Source organism: Pristiophorus japonicus, chromosome 1 (genome assembly GCF_044704955.1).
Source record: "Pristiophorus japonicus isolate sPriJap1 chromosome 1, sPriJap1.hap1, whole genome shotgun sequence".
In the NCBI taxonomy this organism is placed as follows: Eukaryota; Metazoa; Chordata; class Chondrichthyes; family Pristiophoridae; genus Pristiophorus; species Pristiophorus japonicus.
In genome coordinates, this window is record NC_091977.1 from 67887510 (window position 1) to 67914179 (window position 26670).

Consider the following 26670-nt stretch of genomic DNA (forward strand, 5'->3'; position numbering starts at 1 on the left):
TTCTACACCTACAAAATGTCTGAAGGCCAGGAAGTGGCGAGTTATGTCGCCGAGCTAAGACGCCTTGCAGGACATTGCAAATTTGAAGGACATTTGGAGCACACGCTCAGAGACTTTTTCGTACTTGGCATTGGCCACGAAACCATACTTCGCAAACTTTTGACTGCAGAGACCCCAACCTTGAGTAAGTCCATAGCCATAGCCCAGGCGTTCTTTGCCACCAGTGACAATACTGAGCAAATTTCTCAGCACACAAGTGCTGCTACAAGTACTGTGAACAAAGTGATGTTGTTTTAGAATCATAACGTACAGGGCAGGTCACACATACCTGCAGCTAAACATCCGCAGATGTCTCAGAATCTACCATCAAGGGTGATGAATGCAAGGCAATTAACACCTTGTTGGCGCTGCGGGGGTGATCATCATTTCCATTCATGCCGATTCAAAGAGTACGTTTGCAAGGGCTGGGGAACAATGGGACACCTCCAACGAGTGTGCAGGTAAGCTGCTAAGCCTGTTAAACCTGCAAACCACCATGTTGCAGAGGAGGATCAAGACGAAACAGAGCCTCAGATAGAGGAGGCAGAGCTACATGGATTACACACAATCACCACGAATTGTCCCCCGATAAAGCTGAATGTTGAACTAAATGGACTCCCAGTGTCAATGGAGCGGGACATGGGCGCAAGCCAGTCCATCATGTGCAAAAAGACTTTCGAAAGGTTGTGGTGCAACAAGGCATCAAGGCCAGTCTTAACTATAATTCGCATGAAACTAAGAACTTACACAAAAGAACTGATTCCTGTAATCGGCAGTGCTACCGTAAAGGTCTCCTACGATGGAGAGGTGCACAAGCTACCACTCTGGGTGGTACCGGGCGATGGTCCCACGCTGCTCGGCAGGAATTGGCTGGGAAAGATACATTGGAACTGGGATGACGTCCGAGTGCTATCACCCGCTGATGACACTTCTTGTGCCCAGGTCTTAAACAAATTTCCTTCGCTGTTCGAACCAGGCATCGGGAAATTCCAAGGAGCAAAAGTGCAGATCCACCTAATTCTGGGGGCGCGACCCATCCATCACAAGGCGAGAGCAGTACCGTATATGATGAGAGAAAGGGTAGAGATCGAGCTAGACCGGCTGCAACGAGGGGGCATCATTTCACCGATCGAGTTCAGTGAGTGGGCCAGTGCTATTGTCCCAGTCCTCAAGGGAGACGGCACCGTCAGAATCTGCGGCGATTACAAAGTAACTATCAATCGGTTCTCCCTGCAGAACCAATACCCACTACCAAAAGCCGACGACCTCTTTGCAACGCTGCTGGGAGGAAAGACATTCAGAAAGCTGGATCTGACTTCAGCCTACATGACGCAGGAACTGGAGGAATCATCGAAGGCCCTCACCTGCATCAACATGCACAAAGATATTTTTGTTTATAACAGGTGCCCATTTGGAATCCGATCAGCGGTGGCGATATTCCAGAGAAAATTTACTGAAGTCGGTCCCGCACACCGTGGTCTTCCAGGATGACATCTTGGTCACAGGTCGGAACACAGTCGAGCATCTGCAGAACCTGGAGAAGGTTCTTAGTTGACTCAACCTTGTGGGGCTCAGGTTAAAACGCTCGAAGTGCGTTTTCCTGGCACCTGAAGTGGAGTTCCTGGGAAGGAGGATTATGGTGGATGGCATCAGGCCCACCAACGCGAAGACAAAGGCAATCGAGAATGCACCGAGGTCACAGAACGTGACGGAGCTGTGGTCGTTTCTGGGACTCTTGAACTACTTTGGTAACTTCTTACCGGGTTCTCAGCACACTGCTAGAACCACTGCATGTCTTAAATGAAAAGGGGGCGAATGGGTTTAGGGCAAAAGCCAAGAAAATGCCTTTGTAAAAACGAGAAAATTGTTATGCTCAAACAAATTGTGTTGTATGATCTATGTAAGCGTTTGGTACTCGCATGTGATGCGTTGTAATTTGGCATCAGGTGTGTATTGCAACAAGCTAATGATTTCGGGAAACTGCAACCGGTTGCTTATGCATCCAGGAATCTGTCTAAGGCTGAGAGAGCCTACAGCATGATTGAAAAAGAAGCGTTAGCGTGTGTCTGAGAGGTAAAGAAAATGCATCAATACCTGTTTGGGCTAAAATTCGAATTGGAAACTGACCACAAGCCACTTATATCCCTGTTTTCCGAGAGTAAAGGGCTAAATACCAACGCATTGGCCCGCATCCAGAGATGGGCACTCATGTTGTCCGCATACAACTACGCCATCCGCCACAGGCCAGGCACAGAAAACTGTGCCAATGCTCTCAGTAGGCTGCCATTGCCCACCATGGGGGTGGAAATGGCGCAGCCCACAGATCTAGCCATGGTTATTGAAGCATTTGAGAGTGAGCAATCACCAGTCACTGTCCAGCAGGTCAAAACCTGGACAAACCAGGACCCCTTATTATCTCTAGTCAAAAGCTGTGTGCTTCACGGGAGCTGGTCCAGTGTCCCAGTGGAAATGCAGGAAGAAATAAAGCTGTTCCAGTGGCGCAAAGACAAAATGTCTGTACAGGCAGACTGCCTTCTGTGGGGTAATCGAGTAGTGGTCCCCAAGAAGGGCAGAGACACCTTCATCAATGACCTCCACAGTACCCACCCAGGCATTGTAATGATGAAAGCGATAGCCAGATCCCACGTGTGGTGGCCCGGTATCGATGCGGACTTAGAGTCTTGAGTTCACAGATGTAATACATGCTCGCAGTTAAGCAATGTACCCAGGGAGGCGCCGCTAAGTTTATGGTCTTGGTCCTCCAAACCGTGGTCTAGGGTACACGTCGACTATGCAGGCCCGTTCTTGGGTAAAATGTTCCTTGTGGTTGTAGACGCGTATTCCAAGTGGATTGAATGTGAGATAATAGCGGCTAGCACGTCCACTGCCACTACTGAAAGCCTGCGGGCCATGTTTGCCATACACGGCTTACCCAATGTCCTGGTGAGCGACAACGGGCCACGTTTTACCAGTGCTGAGTTCAAAGAATTCATGACCCGAAACGGGATCAAACATGTCACATCTGCCCCGTTTAAACCAGCGTCCAATGGTCAGGCAGAGAGAGCAGTGCAAACCATCAAGCAAGGCTTGAAGAGGGTAACTGAAGGCTTACTGCAGACTCGTCTATCCCGAGTCCTGCTTAGCTACTGGACGAGACCACACTCACTCACTGGGATCCCACCTGCTGAACTGCTCATGAAAAGAGCACTCAAGACAAGGCTCTCATTCGTTTACCCTGATCTACATGAACAGATAGAGAGCAGGCGGCTTCAACAAAGTGCATACCATAATAGAGCAAATGTGTCACGCGAGATTGAAATCAATGATCCTATATTATTTTTAAATTATGGACAAGGTCCCAAGTGGCTTCCTCCACTGACGTGGCCAAAGAGGGTAGCAGGGTGTTTCGGGTCAAACTTTCAAATGGACTCATTCATCAAAAACACTGGGACCAAATCAAACTCCGATTCACGAACTATCCTGATCAACCCACCATGGACCCTACCTTTTTTGCTCCCACAACACACACAACAGTGGCAACCGACACCACGGTTGACCACGAAGCAGAACCCATCATCCACAGCAGCTCTGCAGGGCCCAACAGACCAGGCAGCCCAGCAAGGCCAACTGCACAACAGCCCAGTGAGGGCCCAACAAATGATTCAACAACACCAGCTTTCACACCGAGACGATCAGCCAGGGCAAGAAGGGCCCCAGTTCGACTCACATTGTAAATAGTTACACTATTGACTTTGGTAGGGAATGTTGTTATACATGTGGAATTGTATGTACTCTGTACAGCCACCAGAGGGCTCCTTCCCCGGAGTCCCAAAGGATCCCATATTCCCTTGGGAGCACAGGTATTGAAGGCTTCACAGGTGGGAGACCTGCAATAAAAGACTAAGGTCACACGTTACTTTGAGCTCACAATATTCAGTCTGACTCTTTCTCCATACACACCAAGCACAACAGCATCACCAACAACAACACCAGCCTTCTATGCAATCACCTGATACTGCACAGACACAGACGCTCGACCACATTGCTGTCCGGGACACCAGGAATGGCCTCACCATGGCCACATTTACTTCACTTGACGCTATCTACTCTGGCTGCCACAAGATGTGCCAGGTTGGCACCACTCCACACCAACACCATAAAGCATCCCTGCAATGCCCAAACCATTCTTTATAAATTGGCCAGAAAAAGCAGCAAACCTGAGGACTGGGACAATTTTGTAATACAGCAGAGAAGGACAAAGGGTTTAATTAGGAGGGGGAAATAGAGTATGAGAGGAAGCTTGCTGGGAACATAACAACTGACGACAGATATGTGAAAAGAAAAAGATTAGTGAAAACAAACGTAGGTCCCTTACAGTCAGATTTGGGTGTATTTATAATGGGGAACAAAGACATGGCTGACCAGTTAAACAAGTACTTTGATCCTGTCTTCACAAAGGAAGACTCAAATAACCTTCCAGAAATACTAGGGGACCGAGGGTCTAGTGAAAAGGAGGAACTGAAAGAAATCCTTATTAGGCGGGAAATTATGTTAGGGAAATTGATGGGATTGAAAGCCGATAAATCCCCGGGGCCTGATAGTCTGCATCCCAGAGTACTTAAGGAAGTAGCCCTGGAAACAGTGGATGCATTGGTGATCATTTTGGTAGCTAATGTAACACCATGTTTTAAGAAAGGAGGGAGAGAGAAAATGGGTAATTATAGACCGGTTAGCCTGACATCAGTAGTGGGGTAAATGTTGGAATGAATTATTAAAGATGAAATAGCAGCAGATTTGGAAAGCAGTGACAGGATCGGCCCAAGTCAGCATGATTTATGAAAAGGAAATCCTGCTTGACAAATCTTCTAGAATTTTTTGAGGATATAACTGGACAAGGGAGAACCAGTGGATGTGGTGTATTTGGACTTTCAAAAGGCTTTTAACAAGGTCAATTAGTGTGCAAAATTAAAGCACATAGTATTGGGGGTAATGTACTGACGTGGATAGAGAACTGGTTGGCAGACAGGAAGCAGAAAGTCGGGATAAATGGATCCTTTTCAGAATGGCAGGCAGTAACTAATGGGATACCGCAGGGCTTTTTACAATATACATTAATGATTTGGATGAAGGAATTGAGTGTAATATCTCCAAGTTGGGTGGCAGTGTGAGCTGTGAGGAGGACGCTAAAAGGCTGCAGGGTGACTTGGACAGGTTAGGTGAGTGGGCAAACGCATGGCAGATGCAGTATAATGCGGATAAATGTGAGGTTATCCACTTTGGGGGCAAAAACATGAAGGCAGAATATTATCTGAATGGCGGCAGATTAGGAAAAGTGCAACGAGACCTGGGTGTCATGGTACATCAGTCATTGAAAGTTGGCATGCAGGTTCGGCAGGTGGTGAAGAAGGCAAATGGTATGTTGGCCTTCATAGCTAGGGGATTTGAGTATAGGAGGAGGGAGGTCTTACTGCAGTTGTACAGGTCCTTAATGAGGCCTCACCTGGAATATTGTGTTCAGTTTTGGTCTCCTAATCTGAGGAAGGACGTTCTTGCTATTGAGGGAGTGCAGCGAAGGTTCACTGGACTCTCTCACACACAGTATCTCTTTCACGCACACACACAGTCACTCACACACACATACAGTATCTCTCTCACACACACACTCACAGAGTCTCTCTCATAAGAAATAGGAACATATGAAATAGGAGCAGGAGTAGGCCATTTGCCTCCTCGAGCCTGCTCGAGCCACACACAGTCTCTCACACAGTCTCTCACACACACAGTCTCTCACACACACATAAGAACATAAGAACATAAGACATAGGAGCAGGTGTAGGCCATACAGTCCCTTGAGCCTGCTCCACCATTTAATAAGATCATGGCTGATCCGATTATGGACTCAAGTCCACTTCCCTGCCCGCTCCCCATAACCCCTTATTCCCTTATCGTTTAAGAAACTGTCTATTTCTATCTTAAATTTATTCAATGTCCCAGCTTCCACAGCTCTATGACGCAGCGAATTCCACAGATTTACAACCCTCTGAGAGAAGAAATTTCTCCTCATCTCAGTTTTAAATGGGCGGCCCCTTATTCTAAGATCATGCCCTCTAGTTCTAGTCTCCCCTATCATTGGAAACATCCTCTCTGCATCCACCTTGTCAAGCCTCCTCATAATCTTATACGTTTCAATAAGATCACCTCTCATTCTTCTGAATTCCAATGAATAGAGGCCCAACCTCCTTAACCTTTCCTCAGAAGTCAACCCCCTCATCTCCGGAATCAACCTAGTGAACCATCTCTGAACTGCCTCCAATGTATATCCTTTCGTAAATATGGAACCCAAAAATGCACGCAGCATTCCAGGTGTGGCCTCACCAATACACTGTATAACTGTAGCAAGATTTCCTTGCTTTTATACTCCATCCCCTTTGCAATAAAGGCCAAGATTCCATTGGTCTTCCTGATCACTTGCTGTACCTCCATACTAACCTTTTGTGTTTCATGCACAAGTACCCCAGGTCCTGCTGTACAGCAGCACTTAGTAATGTTTCTCCATTTAAATAATAACTTGCTCTTTGATTTTTTTCTGCCAAAGTGCATGACCTCACACTTTCCAACATTATACTCCATCTGCTAAATGTTTGCCCACTCACTTAGCCTGTCTATGTTCTTTTGCAGATTTTTTGTGTCCTCCTCACACATTGCTTTTCCTCCCATCGTTGTATTGTCAGCAAACTTGGCTACGTTACATTCGGTCCCTTCTTCAAAGTCATTAATATAGATTGTAAATAGTTAGGGTCCCAGCACTAATCCCTGTGGCAGCCCACTAGTTATGGTCTCATGGTCTACAGGGCTTTAGTAATAACCGCCCTCCTGTATGGGTCTGAGGCATGGACGATGTGCAGAAGCCACCTCAAGTCGCTGGAGATATATCACCAAAGATGACTCCGCAAGATCCTGCAAATCTCCTGGGAGGACAGGTGCACCAACTTGACCAGGCTAACATCCCCAGTATTGAAGCATTGACCACACTTGATCAGCTTCACTGGGCAGACCACATAGTACGCATGCCAGATACGAGACTCCCTAAGCAAATGCTTTATGTGGAGTTCCTTTGTGGTAAATGAGCCAAAGGATAACAGTGGAAACTTTATAAGGACACCCTCAAAGCCTCCTTGGTAAAGTGCGAAATCACCACTGACACCTGGGAGACTATGGCCACAGACCGCCCGAAGTGAAGAAAGTGCATCCGGGAGGACGTTGAGCTCTTTGAGTCTCGACACAAGGAGCATGAAGAGGCCAGGCGCAGGCAGCGGAAGGAGCGCACGGCAAACCAGCCCTACCGACCCCCTCCCCCGATGAATGTCTGTCCCACCTGTAACAGGGTCTGTGGCTCTTGTATCGGACTGTTCATCCATCAAAGAACTCACTTTGGGAGTGGAAGCAAGTCCTCCTTGATTCAGAGGGACTGCCTATGATGACTGATTGCCAACCCGAGAATGAACCATTTATCCCGACTCTCTGTTTTCTGTTAGTTAGCCAATCCTCTATCCATACTAATATATTACCCCCAACCCCGTGAACTTTTATCTTGTGCAGTACCCTTTTATGTGGCACCTTGTCAAATGTCTTCTGGAAGTCCAAATACACCACATCCACTGGTTCCCCTTTATCCACCCTGTTCGTTACATCCTCAAAGAATTCTGATACGTCCTTACGATACAGTATAAATGCACACGAGGCCCATGCTTGAGAGATGGTCAGTCTGTGACCTGTCCTTTATTCCTTAGCACTCAAGTGATGAAGGTGGGTGGAGCTTCCCCTGAAGGTCCAGGTTAGGAGTGTCTCCCACAAGTTCACCACCTAGTGGTCATTGTTCTCACAGTGTACAACTTAGGTCAGATTATACATGGGTTACAATGCTGGTTGAATACATGACAAATTCCAGCAAATTTGTCAAACATGACTTCCCCTTCATAAATCCATGCTGACTCTGCTTGACCGAATTTTGCTTTTCCTGCTACTGCTTCTTTAATAATGGACTCCAACATTTTCCCAACCACAGATGTTAGGCTAACTGGTCTATAGTTTCCTGCTTTTTGTCTGCCTCTTTTTTATACGGGGCGTTACATTTGTAGTTTTCCAATTTGCTGAGACCTCCCCAGAATCCAAGGAATTTTGGTAAATTACAACCAATGCATCCACTATCCCTGCCGCTACTTCTCTTAAGACCCTAGGATGTAAGCCATCAGGTCCAGGGGATTTATATGCCTTTAATCCCATTATCTTACTGAGTACCACTTCCTTAGTGATTTGATTGTATTAAGTTCTTCCTCCATTATAGCCCCTTGACTATCCACTTTTGGGATATTGTTAATGTCCTCTACCGTAAAGACTGATACAAAATATTTGTTCGGAGTTTCTGCCATCTCCATGTTCCCCATTACTAATTCCCCAGCCTCGTCCTCTAAGGGACCAACATTTACTTTAGCCACTCTTTTCTTTTTTATATACCTATAGAAGCTCTTGATATTTGTCTTTATATTTCGTGCTAGTTTACTTTCATAGTCTATCTTCCCTTTCTTAATCATTTTTTTAGTGATCCTTTGCTGGCTTTTAAAAGCTTCCTAGTCTTCTGTCCTCCCATTAGTTTTGGCCACTTTGTATGCCTTTGTTTTTAATTGGATACAGTCCTTTATTTCTTTAGTTAGCCACGGATGGCTATCTTTTCTCTTACACCCTTTCCTCCTCACTGGAATATATTTTTCCTGAGAGTTGTGAAATATCTCCTTAAATGTACACCACTGTTCATCAACCGTCCTACCCTTTAATCTATTTTCCCAGTCCACTTTATCCAACTCTGCTTTCATACTTTCATAGCCTCCTTTATTTAAGCTTAGTACGCTGGTTAGAGATTCAGCTTTCTCACACTCCATCTGAATTTGAAATTCAATCATGTTATGATCACTCATTCCAAGGGGATCCTTTACTAGGAGATTGTTTATTAATCCTGTCTCATTACACAGGGCCAGATCTAAGATAGCCTGCCCCCTGGTTGGTTCCATTACATACTACTCAAGGAACCCGTCCCTTATGCACTCTATGAACTCTTCCTCAGGGCTACCCTGACCAATTTGATTTGTCCAATCAATATGGAGGTTAAAATCACCCATCTCACCAATAATCTGCTCACCGATGCCCGGTTTGGGGGTCCACCTGAACCACTCGGCTCCAGACCTCATTACAGCGTTGGTCCAAACATGGACAAAAGAGGTGAGGCAACAGTTGATCGAGTGTGGCATGAAGGAGCCCTCATAAAATTTAAATCAATGAGAATTGGGGGAAAATTCACCACTGGCTGTAATCATACCCAGCACAAAGGAAGATCGATGTTGTGGTGTATGGAGAAAGAGTCAGACTGAATACTGTGAGCTCAAAGTAAAGTGTGACCTTAGTCTTTTATTGCAGGTCTCCAGAGTGCCTCTCCAACCTGTGAAGCACTCTTAAATACCTGTGCTTTCAAGGGATTATGGGATCCCTTGGGACTCCAGGGGATGAGCCCTCTGGTGGCTGTACAGAGTATATACAAATCCAGATACGTAACAACATTCCCCCCTAAAGTCAATAGTGTAACTATTTACAATATGAGTCAATCTGGGGCCCTTCTTGCCCTGGTTGATCGTCTCGGTGTGAAGGTGGTATTGTTGAGTCATTTGTTGGGCCCTCGCTGGGCTGCTGTGCAACTGGCCTTGCTGGGCTGCCTGGTGTGTTGGACCCTGCAGGGTTGCTGTGGATGATGGATTCTGCTTCGTGGTCAACCGTGGTGCCAGTTGCCACTGGTGTGTGTTGGGGGATCAGAAAAGGTAGGGTCCAAGGTGGGTTGCTTAGGGTAGTCCATGAATCTGAGTTTGATTTGGTCCAAGTATTTCCGGTGAATGAGTCCATTTGAAAGTTTGACCCGAAACACCCTGCTTCCCTCTTTGGCCATGACAGTGCCGGGAAGCCACTTGGGACCATGTCCATAATTTAAAAATAATACAGGATCATTGATTCCAATTTCACGTGACACATTTGCTCTATCATGCTATGCACTTTGTTGAAGCCGTCTGCTCCCTATCTGTTCATGTAAATCAGGGTGAACTAACGAGAGCCTTGTCTTAAGTGCTCTTTTTATGAGCAGTTCAGCAGGTGGGATCCCAGTGAGTGAGTGGGGTCTCGTGCGGTAGCTAAGCAGGACTCGGGATAGGCGAGTCTGCAGTAAGCCTTCAGTTACCCTCTTCAAGCCTTGCTTGATGGTTTGCACTGCTCTCTCTGCCTGACCATTGGACGCTGGTTTAAACGGAGCAGATGTGACATGTTTGATCCCATTTCGGGTCATAAATTCTTTGAACTCAGCACTGGTAAAACATGGCCCGTTGTCGCTCACCAGGACGTCGGGTAAGCCATGTATGGCAAACATGGCCCGCAGGCCTTCAGTGGTGGCAGCGGACGTGGTGGCCGACATTATCTCACATTCAATCCATTTGGAATACGCGTCTACAACCACAAGGAACATTTTACCCAAGAACGGACCATGGTTTGGAGGGCCAAGACCATAAACTTAGCGGCGCCTCCCTGGGTACATTGCTTAACTGCGAGCATGTATTACATCTGTGAACGCAGGACTCTAATTCCGCATTGATGCCGGGCCACCACACATGGGATCTGGCTATCGCTTTCATCATTACGAGGCCTGGGTGGGTACTGTGGAGGTCATTGATGAAGGTGTCTCTGCCCTTCTTGGGAACCACTACTCGATTGCCCCACAGAAGGCAGTCTGCCTCTATAAATATTTCATCTTTGCGCCGTTGGAACGGCTTTATTTCTTGCTGCATTTCCACTGGGACACTGGACCAGCTCCCATGAAGCACACAGCTTTTGAATAGAGATAATAAGGGGTCCTGGCTTGTCCAGGTATTGATCTGCCGGGCAATGACGGGTGATTGCTCATTCTCAAATACTTCCATAACCATGGCTAGATCTGCGGCTGCGCCATTTCTACCCCCTTGGTGGGCAATGGCAGCCTACTGAGAGCATCGTCGCAGTTTTCTGTGCCTGGCCTGTGGCGGATGGCGTTGTTGTATGCGGACAACATGAGTGCCCATCTCTGGATGCGGGCCGATGCGTTGGTATTTATCGCTTTGCTCTCGGAAAACAGGGATATAAGTGGCTTGTGGTCAGTTTCCAATTCAAATTTTAGCCTAAACAGGTTTGATTCATTTTCTTTACACCATAGACACACACTAATATTTCTTTTTCAATCATGCTGTAGACTCTCTCGGCCTTAGACAGACTCGTGGATACATAAGCAACCGGTTGCAGTTTCCTGAAATCATTGGCTTGTTGCAATACAGACCCGACGTCATATGACGACGCATCACATGCTAGTACCAAACGCTTACATGGATCATACAACACAAGCAATTTGTTTGAGCATAACAATTTTCTCACTTTTACAAAGGCAGTTTCTTGGCTTTTGCCCCAAACCCATTCGCCCCCTTTTCATAGCAAGACATGTATTGGTTCTAGCAATGTGCTGAGACCCGGTAAGAAGTTACCAAAGTAGTTCAAAAGTCCCAGGAACGACTGCAGCTCCATCACGTTCTGTGGCCTCAGTACGTTCTCGATTGCCTCCATCTTCGCGTTGGTGGGCCTGATGCCATCCGCCACAATCCTTTTTCCCAAGAACTCCACTTCAGGTGCCAGGAAAACGCACTTCGAGCGTTTTATCCTAAGCCCCACGCGGTTGAGCCGACTAAGAACCTCCTCCAGGTTCTGCAGATGCTCGACTGTGTTCCGACTTGTGACCAAGATGTCGTCCTGGAAGGCCATGGTGTGGGGGACTGACTTCAGTAAACTTTCCATGTTTCTCTGGAATATCGCCGCCACTGATCGGATTCCAAATGGACATCTGTTATAAACAAAAAGACCTTTGTGCGTGTTGATGCAGGTGAGGGCCTTTGATGATTCCTCCAGTTCCTGCGTCATGTAGGCTGAAGTCAGATCCAGCTTTGTGAACGTCTTTCCTCCCGCCAGCATTGCAAAGAGGTCGTCGGCTTTTGGAAGTAAATATTGGTCCTGCAGGGAGAAACGATTGATAGTTACTTTGTAATCACCACAGATTCTGACGGTGCTGTCTCCCTTGAGGACTGGGACAATAGGACTAGCCCACTCGCTGAACTTGATCAGTGAGATGATGCCCTCTCTTTATAGCCAGTCGAGCTCAATTTCTACACTTTCATCATGTACGGTACTGCTCTCGCCTTGTGATGGATGGGTCGCGCCCCCGGAATGAGGTGGTTTTGCTCCTTGGAATTTCCCGATGCCTGGTTCGAACAGCGAAGGAAATTTGTTTAAGACCTGTGCACACAAAGTGTCGTCAGCGGGCGATAGCGCTCGGATGTCGTCCCAGTTCCAGAGTATCTTTCCCAGCCAGCTCCTGCCGAGCAGCGTGGGACCATCACCCGGTACCATCCAGAGCAGTAGCTTGTGCACCGCTCCATCGTAGGAGACCTTTACAGTAGCACTGCCGATTACAGGAATCAGTTCTTTCGTGTAATTTCTTAGTTTCGTGTGAATTGGAGTTAAGACTGGCCTTGAGGCCTTGTTGCACCACAACCTTTCTAAAGTCTTTTTGCCCATGATGGACTGGCTCGCGCCCGTGTCCAGCTCCATTGACACCGGGACTCCATTTAGTTCAACCGCCAGCATTATCGGGAGACAATTCGTGGTGAATGTGTGAACCCCATGTACCTCTGCCTCCTCTATCAGAGGTTCTGTTTCGTCATGATCCTCTGTGGATCTGTCCTCCTCTGCAACATGGTGGTTTGCAGGTTTAGCAGGCCTAGCAGCTCGCCTGCACATTCGTTGGAGGTGTCCCATTGTTCCACAGCCGTTGCAAATGTATCCTTTGAATCAGTATGAATGGAAAAGATGATCATCCCCGCAGCGCCAACAAGGTGTTAATGGCCTTGCGTTCATCACCCTTGATGGTGGACTCTGAGACATCTGCGGGCATATAGCTGCAGGTATGTGTGACCTGCCCTGTCCGTTATGATTTGAAAACAACATCACTTTGTTCACAGTACTTGTAGCAGCACTTGTGTGCTGAGAGATTTGCTTAGTATTGTCACTGGTGGCAATGAACGCCTGCGCTATCGCTATGGCCTTACTCAAGGTTGGGGTCTCTACAGTCAAAAGTTTGCGAAGTATGGTTTCGTGGCCAATGCCAAGTACGAAAAAGTCTCTGAGCATTTTTGCTCCAAATGTACTTCAAATTCACAATGCCCTGCAAGGTGTCTTAGCTCGGCGACATAACTCGCCACTTCCTGGCCTTCAGATCTTTTGTGGGTGTAGAACGCTTTCCTTCGGGTTCAAATGCTCTCGGACCAGTGTGCACAAATCATCGTATGATTTCTCCGTGGGTTTCGCTGGAGTGAGCAGATTCTTCATGAGGCCATATGTTGGTGCCCCACAGACGGTGAGAAGGATCGCTCTACGTTTGGCAACACTCTCTTCCCCATCTAGCTCGTTGGCCACGAAATATTGGTTGAGTCGCTCCACGAAAGTTTCTCAATCATCTCCCTCCGAGAATTTCGCCAGGATGTCCACTGTTCTCTGCATCTTTGGGTTCGCTATCTGTGTCTCGTCGCCAGTTGTAGAGTATAGAGAAAGAGTCCAACTGAACACTGTGAGCTCAAAGTAAAGTGTAACCTTAGTCTTTTATTGCAGGTCTCCAGAGTGCCTCTCCAACCTGTGAAGCACTCTTAAATACCTGTGCTCCCAAGGAATTATGAGATCCCTTGGGACTCCGGGGGATGAGCCCTCTGGTGGCTGTACAGACTATATGCAAGTCCAGATACATAACAGATGTGGTTGTTGAAGGCCAAACATCTCAACCCCAGGATATTGCTGCAGGAGTTCCTTAGGACAGTGTCCTCGGCCCAACCATCTTCAACTGCTTTATCAATGACCTTCCCTCCATCATAAGGTCAGAAGTGGGGATGTTCGCTGATGACTGAACAGTGTTCAGTTACATTCACAATGCCTCAGAAAGTGAAGCAGTCCATGCCCACATGCAGCAAGACCTGGACAACATCAAGGCTTGGGCTGAGAAGTGGTAAGTAACATTCATGCCACACAAGTGCCAGGCAATGGCCATCTCCAACAAGAGAGATTCTAACCAGCTCCCCATTGACATTCAGTGGCATTACCATCATCGAATCCCCCACCATCAACATTGACCAGAAAAGTTAACTCGACCAGCCACATAAATTTTCATAGGCAGTCCCTCGGAATCGAGGAGGACTTGCTTCCACTCCCAAATTGAGTTCTTTGATGGCTGAACATAGAAACATAGAAACATAGAAAATAGGTGCAGGAGTTGGCCATTCTGCCCTTCGAGCCTGCACCGCCATTCAATAAGATCATGGCTGATCATTCCCTCAGTACCCCTTTCCTGCTTTCTCTCCATACCCCTTGACCTCTTTAGCCGTAAAGGCCATATCTAACTACCTCTTGAATATATCCAATGAACCGGCATCAACAACTCACTGCGGCAGGGAATTCCACAGGTTAACAACTCTCTGAGTGAAGAAGTTTCTCCTCATCTCAGTCCTAAATGGCCTACCCCTTATCCTAAGACTATGTCCCCTGGTTCTGGACTTCCCCAACATCGGGAACATTCTTCCCGCATCTAACCTGTTCAGTCCCGTCAGTCCGATACAAGAGCCACAGACTCTGTTACAGGAGGGACAGACATTCGTCGGGGGAAGGGGTCGGTAGGGCTGGTTTGCTGTGCGCTCCTTCCGCTGCCTGCGCTTGCCCTCTTCATGCTCCTTGCATCGAGACTCAAAGAGCTCAACACCCTCCCGGATGGACTTTCTCCACTTCGGGCGGTCTGCGGCCAGGGTCTCCCAGGTGTCAGTGGTGATGTTGCACTTTGCCAGGGAGGCTTTGAGGGTGTCCTTAGAACGTTTCCGCTGTCCTCCTTTGGCTCATTTACCATGAAGGAGCTCCACATAAAGCATTTGCTTAGGGAGTCTCGTATCTGGCATGCCTACTATGTTGCCTGTCCAGTGAAGCTGATCGAGTGTGGTCAGTGCTTCAATACTGGGGATGTTAGCCTGGTCGAGGACACTGATGTTGGTGCGCCTGTCCTCCCAGGAGATTTGCAGGATCTTGCGGAGACATCATTGGTGATATATCTCCAGCGACTTGAGGTGGCTTCTGTACATCGTCCATGCCTCAGACCCATACAGAAGGGCGGGTATTACTACAGCCCTATAGACCATGAGTTTGGTGGTAGATTTGAGGGCCTGGTCTTCAACCACTCTTTTCCGCAGGCGGCCGAAGGCTGCACTGGCGCACTAGAGGTGATGCTGAATCTCCACATCAATGTCTGCCTTTGTTGATAAGAGGCTCCCGAGATATGGGAAATGGTCCATGTTGTCCAGGGCATGATGATTGGAGGGCAGTGCTGTGCGGCAATGACAGGCTGGTGAAGGACCTTTGTCTTACTGATGTTAAGCGTAAGGCCCATGCTTTCATATGCCTCAGTGAATACTGTCATGTATCTCACATTACTGTACATAACTGTATCTTACCATGCTATACATGACTGTAACTAGATATGACCTGTAACCACAAGCATACCTTAGCACCAGGGGTGCACTTGCAGGAGACACTGCATACCTGTTCCACACAGGTATATAAAGACAGGTCTCAGGCAAGTGTGGCATTCGAGACCTGTGAAATAAAGGTGCAGGTCCTGAGTGACCTTGACTTCAGCATGTGCCTCCTGTGAGTCTTTACTGCAGGGACAGGACTTTACAGTGGCGACGAGTTACGGGATCACAGAATCCACAGAATGGCGATCAACGGCTCAGATGAAAAATACAATGCTGGAGATAATTGGGAGGACTTTATAGAAAGGCTCCAGCAAAGTTTTGTAACCAAAGACTGGTTAGGCGACGACAAGGCAGACAAGAGAAGAGCCCATCTCTTGTCCAGGTGCGGCTCGAAAACATACGCCTTAATGAAGGACGTGCTGGCTCCCGAGAAACCAGCAAGCAAGTCGTTTGAAGAGTTGAGCACACTGGTAAGCGACCACCTGAAGCCAGCAAGCAACCTTCACATGACCAGACACAGGTTTTACAACTACAGACGCTGTGTGGGCCAGAGCATACCCGACTTCGTGGCGGAACTTCGGAGGCTGGCTAGTTTATGTGAGTTCTCCGATGAACTAAGGAGAGAAGTACTGAGAGACTTTTTTATTGAGGAATAGGCCACGCAGGCATATTCCAAAAGCTCATAGAGACCAAGAACTTGACCCTAGAGGCAGCAGCACTGGTTGCACAGACATTCTTGGCAGGAGAAGAAGAAACGAGGTTGATCTACACTGCGGGTACGACAACTAATGAAACATCGGAACAAGGGGTTCACAGCATGAAACAAGCCGCTACCCTCACACACAGATAAAGGCAGGAGAGCAGGCCCTCAACAGCAGGCAGTGGCACCAGAAGCCATCAAGGGCCACATGTACGGCCGTTCACACCTCATCAACCCACAATGCGAGCAATCAACTACAAACTGAGAGAAGCTGAAGAGAGATCAGCCAGACGCAGCTCATCCTTTGCAAACAATGGAAGCGGTCTGTGCTGGAGATGTGGGGGAAGGCACTCATCAAGGGGGTGTCGATTTCAGCATGTCATGTGCAGAAACTGCAACTATACAGGGCATCTGGCCCGCATGTGCAGAAAAACAGCAGCTTGGCTGGTAAACGAAGCAGAAGGGTCGTAAAGCGGACCAGAAGACGGTGGGGACAGGGTCCGGGACACTGAGGTACAGCGGGTCAACACGATCAATGGCCACTGCTCCTACAACAAGATGCCTCCTATAATGATGAGGGTCCTACTCAACAGGATACCTGTCAACATGGAACTGGATACGGGAGCGAGTCAATCTCTCATGAGCGCTCAACAATTTGAACAGCTGTGGCCGCACAAAAGCAACAGACCAAAACTCACAAGGGTCGACATCAAACTAAGGACCTATACCAAAGAAATCGTCCCAGACCTTGGCAGTGCCATGCTCTCAGTCACACACAAAGGGACAGTGAACGACTTCCCCTGTGGATTGTCCCCGGAGATCTTCCAGCACTGCTGGGGAGAAGCTGGCTGGCAAAACTAAATTGGAAATGGGATGATGTTCACGCCATGTCATCAGAGGAACGGACCTCCTGCTCAACAGTTCTAAGCCATTTTGAACATCTCTTTCAGCCAGGTGTGGGCACCTTCAAAGGGGCTAAAGTTAGAATCTACATCGCACAGAATGCCAGAACGGTCCATCACAAGGCTAGAGCTGTGCCCTATATGCTAAAGGAAAAGATTGAACATGAACTGGACAGACTTCTGCGGGAAGGCATTATCTCACCCGTGGAATTTAGCGACTGGGCAAGCTCCATCGTCCCAGTCATGAATCCTGATGGATCCGTACGAATCTGTGGGGATTACAAATCTACCATAAACAGAGTCTCCCTACAGGACCAATACCCGCTGCCCAGAGCGAAGGACCTATTTGCCACATTAGCTGGAGGAAAACTTTTCTCGAAACTAGACCTCACATCTGCGTATATGATGCAAGAACTGACCGAAGAGTCTAAGCTACTCACCACCATCAACACACATCGAGGCCTTTTCATGTACAATCGATGCCCATTCGGCATCAGGTCAGCAGCTGCTATATTCCAGCGCAACATGGAGAGTCTGCTCAAGTCCATCCCGGGGACGGTTGTATTTCAAGACGGCATACTTATCACGGGCAGGGACACCGACTCCCATCTCCGCAATTTGGAGGAAGTACTAAAGCGGTTGGATCGGATAGGCCTAAGAGTTAAGAAATCCAAGTGTCTGTTTCTCGCACCCAAGGTTGAATTTTTGGGCAGAAGGATTGCCGCTGATGGAATCCGCCCAACAGAATCCAAAACCGAAGCAATTCGTCTGGCACCCAGGCCCCGGAATGTCTCGGAACTGCGCGCCTTTCTCGGGCTACTCAATTACTTTGGGAACTTTATGCAGAACTTAAGCAAGCTGCGGGAGCCTCTCCACGTGCTACTCAGAAAGGGGTGCGATTGGTTTTGGGGAGACGCCCAGGAACGCGCCTTCAATAAGGTATGCAACCTTCTATGTTCCAACAGTGTTTTGGCTTTTTTTGATCCAGGTAAAAAGCTACTTCTTACATGTGATGCGTCAGTGTACGGGGTCGGGTGCGTTTTACAGCATGTCAAAGGTGCGGGTAAATTACAACCCATAGCTTACGCCTCCAGGTCACTTTCGCGGGCGGATCGCGGGTATGGTATGGTGGAGAAAGAGGCGCTCGCGTGCGTGTACGGTGTCAAAAAGATGCACCAATACCTTTTCGGGGCCAAGTTCGCATTAGAAACCGACCACAAGCCCCTCACGTCCCTGCTATCTGAGAGCAAGGCAATAAACGGCAACGCCTCAGCGCGCTTTCAACGGTGGGCACTCATGCTGGCGTCTTACGACTACACAATAAGGCACAGACCAGGCACAGACAACTGTGCCGACGCGCTTAGCAGGCTACCCCTGGCGACCACGGAAGGGTCTGATGAACAGGACTGTGAGATAGTCATGGCAATCAATGCCTTTGAGTCCACAGGTTCGCCCATGACGGCTCGCCAAATCAGTCTGGACGACCAGCGACCCCACGTTATCCTTAGTCAAACGATGTGTCTTAACTGGTGACTGGGCAGAGGCTCGCAATGACTGCCCCGAGGAGATCAAACCTTTCCATAGGCGCATACATGAACTATCACTACAGGCAGACTGCCTGATGTGGGGCAGCCGAGCAGTTATGCCTCTGTGAGACAGAGAGGCATTTGTGCGGGAGCTCCACCATGAGCACCCGGGTATCGTTCTCATGAAGGCCATAGCCAGATCCCACGTCTGGTGGCCTGGCATTTACGCGGACTTGGAGCTCTGCATCCGATGGTGCATCATTTGTGCCCAACTCAGTAATGGCCCCTGGGAGGCCCCCCTGAGCCCCTGGCCCTAGCCCACCAACCCGTGGTCGCGAGTGCACGTAGACTATGCGGGCCCATTCATGGGCAAAATGTTTCTCGTAATCGTCGATGCATTTTCAAAGTGGATCGAATGCATCATTTTAAACTCGAGCACCACCTCTACCACTGTGGAGAGCCTTGGAACCATGTTTGCAACGCACGGGATTCCTGACATATTGGTCAGTGATAATGGTCCGTGCTTCACCAGCGCTAAATTCCAAGATTTTATAGTTGACCACGGCATAAATCACGTTAAGACGGCACCGTTCAAGCCGGCCTCCAATGGCCAAGCGGAGCGAGCAGTGCATATCATTAAACAAGGCATGCTTAAAATCCAAGGTCCCACGCTGCAGGGTCACCTGTCGCGACTGCTGCTGGCATACAGATCTCGTCCGCATTGATTGACTGGGGTTCCCTCCGCGCAACTATTGATGAAACGGACCTTAAAGACTAGGCTCTTGTTAATCCTCCCAGACATGCATGAAATCGTTGAGGCAAAGCGCCGTAAGCTAACTGAGTACCATGACCGAAATTCGAGGGGGAGGTGGAATGAGATAAGGGGCAAAGTGTTTGTGCTAAACTATGGCAGGGGTCCCAAATGGCTTATAGGGACAGTAACAGGCAAGGAAGGAAACAGGCTACTTGTGGTACAAATGGACAATGGCCAAACCTGCCGGAGGCATGTAGACCAAGTAAAAAGTAGATTCACCAACAACACTGCAGAACCAGAGGCAGACGACAATGTGGAACTCACACCACACCTGGTGGACAGACAGAGGGAACAACCTGAGGAAAGGGCTATCTCAACAGACAGCCTAGGCGAGATACCAACAATCATACTGAATGAAACAGACAGCCCAGGCAAGATACCAACAATCACACCGAAAGCAAAACAGGCACCAAGGCAAACAACTGAGCCACAACTAAGACGCTCCACGCGAGAGCGTAGACCACCTGAGAGACTGAATCTATAAAGACAATAAGACCTTGGGGGAGGGTGATGTCATGTATCTTACATTACTGTACATAACTGTATCTTACCATGCTATACATGACTGTAACTAGATATGACCTGTAACCACAAGCATACCTTACCACCAGGGGTGCACTTGCAGGAAACACTGCATACCTGCTCCACACAGGTATATAAAGACAGGTCTCAAGCAAGTGTGGCATTCGAGAGCTGTGAAATAAAGGTGCAAGTCCTGAGTGATCTTGACTTCAGCATGTGCCTCATGTGAGTCTGTACTGCAGGCACAGGACTTTACAAATACATTGACAGTATCCTGGAGCTCAGCCTCTGAATGTGCACAAACGCAGGCATCATCCGCATACTGCAGCTCAATGACAGAGTTTGGAGTGATCTTGGACCTGGCCTGGAGGCGGCGTAGGTTAAACAGCTTCCCACTGGTTCTGTTGTTTAATTCCACTCCAGTGGAGAGCTTGTTGATTATGAGGTGGAGCATGGCGGTGAGGATGATTGAGAAGAGGGTTGGAGCGATAATGCAACCCTGTTTGACCCCGGTCCGGATGTGAATTGGGTTTGTAATGGATCCGTTGGTAAGGATCATGGCCTGCATGTCATCGTGAAGCAGGCGAAGGATGTTGACACACTTTTGGGGGCATCCGAAATGGAAGCGGACGTTCCATAGACCCTCACAGTTGACAGTGTCAAAGGCCTTTGTAAGATCGAAAAAGGCCATGTATAAGGGCTCCCTGCATTTTTCCTGCAACTGGCGCGCTGCAAAGATCATGTCTGTTGTACCCCGTAGGGGATGAAATCCGCATTGTGATTCCGGGAGGAGCCCCTCGGCCACAGGGAGAAGACAATTGAGGAGAACTCGAGCAACAACTTTCCCAGTGGCTGAAAGCAGGGAGATTCCCCTGTCGTTGCCGTAGATGGACTTGTCCCCTTTTTAAAAAATGGCCACAATCACTGCATCTCTGAGATCTCCCGGCATGCTCTCCTCCCTCCAGATGAGAGAGATGAGGTCATGTATCCGTGCCAACAGCGCCTCTCCGCCATATTTTAGCACCTCAGCAGGGATTCCATCCGCATCCATAGCCTTGTTATTCTTGAGCTGTTTTATGGCTTTGCCAATCTCGTGCAACGTTGGAGTTTCACTGAGATGGTGGCAGGTGGCATGCTGCGGGATACAATCGAGAACACTCGAGTCAAAGGCAGAGTCTTGAGCGAGGAGATCTTAAAAGTACTCCTTCCATTGGGCCCTGACAGCCTCGGTGTCTTTGATGAGTCTTTCCCCGTTCTTGGCCAGGAGTGGGATGGAGCCTTGGGAGTTTGAATCGTAGGTGGCCTTGACTGCAGTGAAGAATCTTCGCATATCGTGGCTGTCGGCTAGTTGTTGTATCTCCTGTGCTTTCTACATCCACCACCTGTTCTTTAGGTCCCGAGTTTTTTGTTGGACCTGAGCCTTGAGCCGTCTGTAATGTTGTTTTGCAGCTCCCGAGTTGGGCTGTTGCTTGAGGCTCAGAAATGCTTTGCGCTTGTGATTTATTAGTTCCTCGATCCCCTGATCATTTTCATCAAAGCAGCCCTGATGTTTTCTGGTTGAGTGACCAAGTGTCTCTTCACAGGCATTGGTTATAGAGGCCTGGAGGGCAGACCAAGCGCTATGGGGATTCAGCATCTCAGGGTCATCAAGGCACGTCAGATTGGCTGTGAGGTGCTGGCTGTATAGGGCTCTCTTAGCTGGGTCTCTAACCCCGGCATTAACTTTTTTGCGGAACTGCTTCTGCTGTTCCCTCTGCTTTGGGGCAATGTTAATGTTAATAATGGATCGGATTAGGCGGTGGTCCGTCCAGCAGTCGTCAGCTCCTGTCATAGCACAGGTGATGTGCACATCCTTGCAATCCCTGGCTCGGACGATGACATAGTCAAGCAGGTGCCAGTGTTTGGAGCAAGGTTATCCCTCTGGCGGAACAGGGTGTTGGTAATGAGGAGTTCATGTTCTAGACATTTTGTCAGGAGTAGAGTACCGCTGGAATTGGCTTTCCCTACCCCCTCTCTGCCAATCATGCCTCCCCAGAGGGCTGTGTCTTTGCCAGCCCTGGCATTAAAATCACCCAGGAGCATCAATTTGTCGCCCGTGGGGACACAGGACAAGGATGTCTCGAGGTTGAAATAAAAACCCTCTTTAGCTTCATCAGTTGCATCAAGTGAAGGGACGTATGCACTGATGACTGTGGCACATTGGTTCTGAGATAGGGTGACACGGAGAGTCATGAGGCATTCGTTGACCCCACACGGGGAGTCTTTGAGGCGGTCGACCAGCTTATTCTTGACGGCAAAGTCGTCTCCTTGAAGGTAGCATTCTGCCTCTGGTTTCCCTTTCCAGAAGAAAGTGTAACCTCCACCATATTCCTTCACCTGGCCATCCCCTGCCTGCCAGGTCTCGCTTAGGGCAGCGATGTCAATGTCAAAACGTCTGAGTTCCCGGGCAACTATGGCGGTGCGGAGTTCCGGCCTGTTGCTGTTGGGATTGTCCATGAGGGTCCTGACATTCCAGGTCCCGAACTTCATACTGACGGAGTGGAAGATGCCTGTGCGTGAGTTCTTTTAATGTGGGGTGGCCGCTGCACACCGGCAACCACACGGGCTTAGCCGAGCAAAGTCTTGGTCCAGTGGCAAGGGGGTCCAAGACAACTGGAGACACAGCTCGATAAGCCTAATTGACTACGACGAAGTGTTGGCCGCAAACTCGGCGCCGGGTAGCGCCATTGATGGTAGATGGCCCGAGGCTAGGTTGGGGGGCAAGCATTAGGAAGGTGACTTCCAAAGTTATTTAAAAAGATTAAAAGTTGATAAAGGTTCCCAATTTATTTCAAAAGTTTCTAAGAGTTGTTGAAACGTTTTAAAAAGTTTCTAAGAGTTGTTAAAAATCTAAGATGTAAATCAATAATAGATTATAAAAGTTTCCCCAATTTAAAAAGTTTCTAGAAGTTGTTAAACATTTATTATTATCTTACATCTTTGACTTTTAACAACCACATAAATACTGTGGCAACAAGAGCAGGTCAGAGACTGGGTATTCTGCAGTGAGTGGCTCACCTCCTGACTCCCCAAAGTCTTTCCGCCATGTACAAGGTACAAGTCAGGAGTGTGATGGAATACTCCAGCAACACTCAAGAAGCCTCAACACCATCCAGGACAAAGCAGCTCGCTTGATCGGCTCTCCATCCACCACCTTCAACATTCACTCCCTCCACCACCAGCGCACTGTGGCTGCAGTGTGTAACATCTACAAGATGCACTGCAGCAACTCGTTAAGGCTTCTTCGACAGCACCTCCCAATCCCGCGACCTCTATCACCTAGGAGGACAAGGGCAGCAGGCGCATGGGAACACCATCACCTCCATGTTTCCCTCCAAGTTACGTACCATCCTGACTTGGAAATATATCACCATTCCTTCATCATCACATGGTCAAAATCCTGGAATTTACACCCTAATAGCACTGTGGGAGTACCTTCACCACACAGACTGCAGCGGTTCAAGAATGCGGCTCACCACCACCTTCTTAAGGTCAATTAGGGATGGACAATAAATTAATGTCAAATTTTGTTTGATAACAATCCTTTGAAGTGCATTGGGATGTTTTATTACATTAAAGACGCTATATAAATGCAAGTAGTTCACAAACCGAACTGAAATTCACGACAATCCACAGAAAGGATGTGCAAGATTTAAGTCTTCATGGTCCAAAAAGTTGCGTACCATGGAGCATCGGTGATTGGGGGGTCAGGGCAGTGGGGGGGGGGGGGTGTGGAGAGGGGCACACCTAAGGTTTGAATCAATGTTACCATCAATTTTCATATATCGCAATTATTTGATACATCGTTCCTTCATCATCGCTGGTTCAAATCCTGGAACTCCCTCCCCAACAGCAGTGTGGGAGTACCTTCACCACAAGGATTGCAGCAGTTCAGGCAGGTGGCTCACCACCACCTTCTCAAGGGCAATTAGTCTGTTCATAGGTGCAAAGGACTGAAGCCCGGTGGATTGACGCAGGATAAGAGTCATGATAGCTCCCTGGGAATTTGGCACACACATGATCTTTTTGTGATTACTGCCGAGCTGCACATTGAGGGAGTGGAAGCCCTTCCAGTTCCCGACCATTCCAGGTTGATGATGGGATGCCTTGATGGGCACATATGTGCTATCTATCGATGATGCCCTGCATCTGTGGGACGCCAGCCAGAGCTGCAAAGTTGAGCACCCGCTCAGTCTGACTGGCCTCATCAGTGACAAAGTGTACATAAGTGGCTGACTTGTCAAACATGGCATCTGTCACCTGGGTGATGCATTTTGGGTGACCGACTGTGAGATCTTGCAAATGTCTGCTGCAGATCCATGGAAGGAGCCTGAGATGAAGAAGTGGAGGGCGTTGGTCACTTTAACAGCCACTGGTAACACATGTCCACAAGGCCCACTCAGCAGCAGGTCTTCTTCCAGCAGGCTACAAATGTCTGCCATGACCTGACGCGATAGCCCGAGCCTCCTGAGGCACTGGTGTTCAGTCATGTCCAGGAAGCTGAGCCTTTGCCTATGTTCCCTGTGTTGGGGGAATCGACTCCGGAATGGTGTACCCCTATGCTGATCCTCTCTCCTGTGAAGCATCAGGTAGATGAGCAGGACGCAGCTGTTGTTGTGGCTGCTAACTAGTATTGTTGCTGCCGTTGCTGCTGGTGATGTTGGTGCTGGGGCTCATCTTGGTCCGAATCTGAGGTCCAAGGTGAAACAGCATAAGCGGCACCCATGCTGCTCTGATAGATGCCAGGTAAAGTGGAGATCAGAGGCACAATCCTCCAATGTAGTGAGAGTGGTTTCCGAGGTTGCAGAAATCACCTGCAAACTCCTGGAAGCAAATTCTCTGCACAAATGCTGTCAGCAAGAGTCTTTACCTTTGGCATGGAAGCAGGTGGGAGGTATGAGTAATTATGTGACTTGTTCAACTGTCAATTGTTCAAATCGCACACGGCCTCTGATCACTTGCCTTGTTTTCACAGGCGACTTTCAGGAAGTCCGTGAATCCCGTACACAGCCAGTAAAAGCTGAAACCTCAGGTTAAAAAGCCTCTTAATAGTAGGTTAACGAGCTCTTAAATTCTTAAATTAGGTCACCTACCTCTCCCGAGTGGGTCTCCGGTGTGCTGAGAAACGCGCCCGAGCTAAAGGCCGAGGTCGACAGGATGAAGGCAAGTCACTTTCAGTGCTTTTAACCTGCCGCCCCAGTCGCAATCCTGCACACCCGTCGAAGTACAAATTCAGCCCTGTGTGTGTGTAAGTATGAATGTGTTAGACTGTGTTTGTGCAGTGTGTGAGAGACGAGGGGATGAACTTTAATGGGGAAGGCGGGTTGGGGGCGGGTAAGGCTCCAAAGAGGGGGGAGATCCCTGAGAACGGGTTTCCCGCAAGCACTGTCGAATTTAAGGGCTGGGCCTGAATTGCATGGGAAGCCTCAATTTCCCTTCCGCAGTCAGCCAGATTAAGAGGCTGGCTGGCTCTGGGTGGGTAGGCCTGCGGTACTAGGCCACACAGAGGAGCGAGTGAAGGATGGCGGGGGGAGCAGAAGGTGTCAGAGGTGCACGGCGGTGGGGGAGGGGGTCCGAAGACGATCGCGAGGCCCAGGAAGCGGCTGGAGGAGCATGGTAGTGGCCGGGGGAAGGGAAGTGGCCATGGGGCATCTCCGATTGTGGGTGTCATGTATTCAACCAGCATTGTAACCCATGTATAATCTGACCTAAGTTGTACACTGTGAGAACAATGACCACTAGGTGGTGAACTTATGGGAGACACTCCTAACCTGGACCTTCAGGTATAAAAGGGGAAGCTCCATCCACCTTCATCACTTGAGTGCTAAGGAATAAAGGACAGGTCACAGACTGACCTTCTCTCAAGCATGGGCCTCGTGTGCATTTATACTGTATAGTAAGGATGTATCAGTGGGGGGTGGGATCCAGGAGCTAGGTATAAAGGCACTTACCTCCTAGATGCAGCAGTCCTCCCCTTGCTGTGGCTGCCGGGATTTACAAAGGGTGCAAAGCCGGACCAGCTTCAGTTAAACACAAAATGGAGGTTAAAGAAGAAGCTTTCAGCCTCATTATAATATTTAAATTGGCTGCCTGCCTCCTGGCAGCTGGTTGGTTGCCTGCCCCCATCCCACCTTCTGTCCCGCCTCCCTCAGTATCGGAAGTGGGTGGGTTGAAGGTGGGTTCAGGTTGAGTTCACCTTTTTAACAATTTAACTACCCCCACACCCAAACCATCCAATTTTTCAGGTTAAAATTGAGCCCAGTGTGTGTGTGTGTGTGTGTGTGAGAGACTGTGAGAGAGAGAGACATTGTTTTATTTTATTAATTCATTCACACGATTGAGCATTGTTGAGCAAGTTATTGGTGAGTAAGTGCTGCTTGATAGCACTGTCAGTGACACCTTCCATCACTTTGCTGATGGCAGTTTGGGCACATCTCTGAAGTGCGCCTACCCCATACTA